We start from the raw sequence: 6,226 nt of genomic DNA on the forward strand, positions 1-6,226 counted from the left end.
CAAAGTATCTGCCCAGTTTTTGATGAAAATATAATTTCAAGTCAAATCAAATCAGTCACTGGTTAACTTGTTTATGTACTATAATAAACTTTTTTCGTATCTTTCTCGTTGGTCTCGTGGCCTAATGGATAAGGCGTCTGACTTCGAATCAGAAGATTGCAGGTTCGAGTCCTGCCGGGATCGAAAATTTTGGACATAATTGTTAAAAATGACGAATGAAGGGACAATGATGCAAAGATGCCACCCTTGCTTGGTCAATCAGTGACCACATTTATATGCACAACAATATCCCGTTTTTATTCGGGATACTCAACTATTCTGTTTTTGAGTTGACGCATATGAACATCATATCCCGTTTACAATAACCAGAAAAAGCATCCCGGTTATAAGCAATGGTGTAAAGTACTTAAGTAAAAATACTTTAAAGTACTACTTAAGTCGTTTTTGGGGTATCTATACTTTACTTTGCTATTTTTATTTTTGCCAACTTTTACTTTTACTTCACTACATTCCTAAAGAAAATAATGTACTTTTTACTCCATATATTTTCCCTGACACCCAAAAGTACTCTTTACATTTTGACAGGAAAATGGTCCAATTCACACACTTATCAAGAGAGCATCCCTGGTCATCCCTAATGCCTCTGATCTGGCGGTCTCACTAAACACAAATACAGTGTGCCCCTGGCTATCGTCAATAAAAGGAATTTTAAATGGTTTATACTTTTACTTTTGATACTTAAGTACATTTTAGCAATTCCATGTACTTTTAATACTTAAGTATTTTTAAAACCAAATACTTTTAGACTTTTACTCAAGTAGTATTTTACTGGGTGACTCACTTTTACTTGAATCATTTTCTCTTAAGGTACAGTGGCTTGTGAAAGTATTCACCCCCCCTTGGTATTTTTCCTATTTTGTTGCCTTACAACCTGGAATTAAAATGGGGTTTGTATCATTTGATTTACACAACATGCCTACCACTTTGAAGATGCAAAATATGTTTTATTGTGAAATAAACAAGAAATAAGACAAAAAAAACAGAAAACTTGAGTGTGCATAACTATTCTCAAATCTCTGGAAGACTGAAACAGGTTTCCCTCAAGAATTTCCCTGTATTTAGTGCCATCCATCATTCCTTCAATTCTGACCAGTTTCCCAGTCCCTGCCGATGAAAAACATCCCCACAGCATGATGCTGCCACCACCATGCTTCACTGTGGGGATGGTGTTCTCGGGGTGATGAGAGGTGTTGGGTTTGCGCCAGACAGCGTTTTCCTTGATGGCCAAAAAGCTCAATTTTAGTCTCATCTGACCAGAGTACCTTCTTCCATATGTTTGTGGAGTCTCCCACATGCCTTTTGGCAAACGTGTTTGCTTATTTTTTTCTTTAAGCAATGTTTTTTTTCTGGCCACTCTTCCATAAAGCCCAGCTCTGTGGAGTGTACGGCATAAAGTGGTCCTATGGACAGATACTCCAATCTCCCAATGCCCTCCTTGCCTGGTCCGTGGGTTTTGGTGGGCGGCCCTCTCTTGGAAGGTTTGTTGTGGTGCCATATTCTTTCCATTTTTTAATAATGGATTTAATGGTGCTCCGTGGGATGTTCAAAGTTTTTGATATTTTTTTATAACCCAATCCTGATCTGTACTTCTCCACAACTTTGTCCCTGGCCTGTTTGGAGAGCTCCTTGGTCTTCGTCGTGCCGCTTGCGTGGTGGTGCCCCTTGCTTAGTGGTGTTGCAGACTCTGGGGCCTTTCAGAACAGGTGTATATGTACTGAGATCATGTGATACTTAGATTGCACACGGGTGGGCTTTATTTAACTAATTATGTGACTTCTGAAGGTAATTGGTTGCACCAGATCTTATTTAGGGGCTTCATAGCAAAGGGGTTGAATACATATGCACACACCACTTTTCTGTTATTTATTTGTTCGAATTTCTTGAAATAAGTTATTTTTTTCATTTCACTTCACCAATTTTGACTTTTTTGTGTATGTCCATTACATGAAATCCAAATAAAATCAATTTAAATTACAGGTTGTAATGCAACAAAATAGGAAAACCGCCAAGGGGGATGAATACTTTTGCAAGGCACTGTATCTTTACTTTACTCAAGTATGACAGACAATTGAGTACTTTTTCAACCACTGTTTATAAGAAACCGTTTAGGAGGGACTGGGGAGAAAATGCAAAAACAGTGGAAATATTGGTCCTGTGCAAAATGTCCAATTGTCATCAATTTGACCGGTTTTAAGGAAATTGAAAGCTGAGGAAAACGACTCAACACGTTTCTGATAAGACTTCAGTTTGTCTTGTGTGCATATTTTACGTGGTGGAAATACTGTCTGCTTGCATAACAGTATCAAAGATAACACATTACACTCGCAGCTTTCGCATTTTCTCAGGCGATGGTGAAATAAAGAAATCATATTACTCCACTCCTGTTCCCGAGACAATTTTTTTTTTTTAAGTGTATAATTTCACTGCAAAAAAATAATAATTCTGCAGGAGTTCATATTATAGGCTATTACGCTACGTGAGAGGTTATAGGCCTACAGTCAGTGTCCATATTTCAGTTACTATTCCATTTAACCCATATGAATTTAAATGAGAAATATTCTGTTTATTCATGGTAACAGGGATACTCATGAGCGGATATCAAAGGTGCATGTAAACATCTTATCCCGAATAAGACCTTAAGCGGGATATGAGCTACTATCCTGAAGACTGTGCACATGAAAACGTGTATTTTATGTGAATTAAGGATATGTTCCTCTCTTACTTTTTCCTGAATAGAAAAATGCATCTCAAATTCTGTGCAGTTCAAGCTATTTCTTTGCAGAAGAAACTTGCGGGGCTATTAAATCGATTCGGCCTTTTTTGTCCTTATAACCAATGTATGTTTCAAAAACCAAAACGTAATATGTAAAAGTAATTTTGGAACATGAATAGGACCCTTATGACTCCCCTTCATGCAACACTTTTAAGCTGTCCCATATGTCAGTGAGTAGGTTATGAAACCGTGACAATAGGCCTATTTTGTAGCAGTATTGTGGCCTATGTCACGTGTCAAATCTTTTCGCTATATCACCGACTTTCTAAACCCAGAGCCGCAACACCGCGAGACTTCCGGGAACGACCAAGACCAGGCCTGGGTTTGGGGTTTGTGAAGTCAATGAGAGCAGTGAAAAATTATTCCTTAGTTGTTCATTTCGAAATGTAAAGGCACAACCTAGATTCGAGACAATGTTTTAAGTAGTTGAACATGTTATTACTCCAACTTCGTGAAAGTGATAAACTGACACGTTTTCATTTTCGTCAAAAACAACTTTATATCGAAGGAGTGCCTTTGATATGACGGCCTGCACCTGCGCAGTTTGGAGCGAGACGACCGTTAGACCGATGACGTTTTTCTATGCATGAGCTTTGCCAAATACTTTTATAACTAACCCAAGATACACCACAGCCTGTCGTTTCCAATGGGAGCAAATTCATCATAGTGGGCAGAACAAGCAAGGAGGTGGGCAAAGCCAATCACGAGCTAGCGAGAGCCTATTGGCGCGTTCTAGCATGTATTTGCATATTTCCGTTAGGGAACGCCTACGCTGTGAAGTGCGTGCGGGCAATAACTAAATTCGCCCTTGCACTCCTTCTAAACAACGCAATTTTTGTAAACTTAAAGTCTATGAAACTTAGTCCACTCTGTTCGTAACATATTGTTGTTTTGGAAACATAAAACTGTATTGAGATCAAATGTTTCATCGATGCGAAAATTAGCAGAATGTCAGCCAAAGTCCATCTCCTACATCTTCTCCCACTACCGGCCACTGGGCTACCTCTTACCACCATATGTGGTAATGAGTGGAAACGCCAACCGGATGCTTCACATTTATACATCCGGTGAAATATCTGTTTCATTGTTGTATCTGTGGCTTTGCTTGCTAACGTCGCCATAACATCGCCTACAAGTGTGTTCGGGGATTTCTATTGGAGAAGCAGTTTTAGCGTATCTTCAAACTGTACTGTCTTTGGTCGTATTGTCGTTTAAAAAAATTGTAAATATGGAAAACCATCGCTAGGGGTCAGTCTGTCCATTTAAACTGAAAATATACTGTACCTCCCTTTGCCCGCCGCATGCAGGAATTCAAGGCACGCACAACAAACACAAAATCTCAGAACTAATTAACCATCGATGTATATAAACCCTGGATTGCTGATTCTGTGTATTGTCCAGTGAGATGCTTTGAAGCCACCGGTCGGCCATATTGGCACTCTCCAGAAGAAGCAGTCCTCCATAGCAATGAATGGAATTCTACATTATTCCAATTAAATGTTTCAAGGACAAAATTACTTGTATAATTTTTATATTTTTTATTGTGGGGATAGTAACTTGAGAACTAAAAAAATATATATATACTTTAAGGAAAATGTTTGTAAATATTTTTTTCATTTTTCATTTGTATGTTTAGCGCGCATAATATAATGTACACGTATGCATTAAGATGTCTGTAATAGAATAAACATAGACTTTAATACATTTCTATAGATTCCAACATTTTTTTACAATGGTGGGGGAGTGCCAAGATGGAGGCAGCGCGTCTTCAAAACAGCGCCCCCTGTCAACCATCTAGTGAATATATAAATCATTGTAATTAACACAACTGGTCTTTTTTTGCTCAAATTAGATAGGCCTACACTTATTTTCTTTAGATAGGCCTACATCATATTTGCTCATAATCTTTGTGAAATGTCCAATAAAAAATAATGTGTAAAAATGTTGCCACTGTGGTGCAGAGGGAGTGGGATGGAAGGTAGGGTCACCAGCAAGAACTTGACCCCTGCCCCATGTGCTTTGTTACAGGTTATATTAAGTGCTTGTTTTCAGTGAGATTCTTTCAATTTTGGTCATTCTAGGTTTATTCTGTTCAAACCTGTTACAAACTTGTCAGCTGGTAGCTTATTCTGGGATAATAAATGAGAACAATTATTTATTGTAATCTGTTTTCCCATGACAATAAAGTATTAGATAGATTGTTCTTATTTCAGTTTAAGCATATGTTTGGGGTTTGTGTAGGTCTAGTGTCATGTGTGTAATAGATTAGGTAAATAACAGGAATTTGCTCTGTGTATGTTGATATAGTAGCATAGAAATTAATGTCATTATCATATGGAAATTATAAACTGTTTTATAGGCTCATTTATACTGTATCTTTTCAATTATATGTATTTATTATTCATGGGGGGTTATGATCTCAGAGAGGAGAACAATGTAAAACAATATTGCACATTTAGCATAGCCTAAATGGTGAGATTATATTTTTGAAGGAGTCTATTTTGAAGGAAGTTTCTTAGCCTTTATCTCCTAGAAACTCGCAAGGAAATTTATATGCAAGCTAAAATGGGAAAATAAAGTTCAATTTCCACCAATTCAAGTATCCTAATGCCTTAAAACGTCAGGGAAACAAATATACACTCCCTTCAAGGAATTTAGTCATCATTCAGACATAAAGCAGTTATAATTTAATGTTACTGAATTAGGCTACTATGACATGAATCAAGCACCTCAGTGTACGTTGCCATAATTAATGTTGTTGGATAAAGAGTCGCCTTTTACGCACCAATAAGGCCTATTTATAAATTAGTATAGGCTATCAAGTGAAACCTTTAAATTCCTTCTATAGTTTTGTGTCTGCGTAATAGCCTACATTTAACGAGTAAACATGAGCCATATTAGCCTACGTTAACTGGGCATCAACAAATATATATAACTCATTGTTTGCATTGAGTTATAATAAGAGTAAGCATATAAAGAATAATGCTTCAAAAACTGGCACATTTGGATTCCAAACTGTGCAGCAATTTGCACTGGCTTGATAATGGTGATACTTAATGAGTGTTAATAAGACATTTTTATTTATTTTAACTAGGCAAGTCAGTTAAGAGAAAATTCTTATTTACAATGACGGCCTACACCGGCCAAACCCGGACGACGCTGGGCCAATTGTGCGCCGCCCTATGGGACTCCCAATCACGGCCGGTTGTGATACAGCCTGGAATCGAACCAGGCGGTCTGTAGTGACGCCTCAAGCACTGAGATGCAGTGCCTTAGACCACTGCACCACTCCGGAACATTTAAAGAAAGACTCCCAACCCCGTGGCCCCCATGCACCTTACCAACACATGCGCACATACAAAAACCTTCGGTTTCATCGTGTTCTGTGATTGG

This window comes from Coregonus lavaretus, assembly GCF_964263955.1.
Source record: "Coregonus lavaretus genome assembly, chromosome: 11".
Lineage (NCBI taxonomy): Eukaryota > Metazoa > Chordata > Actinopteri > Salmoniformes > Salmonidae > Coregonus > Coregonus lavaretus.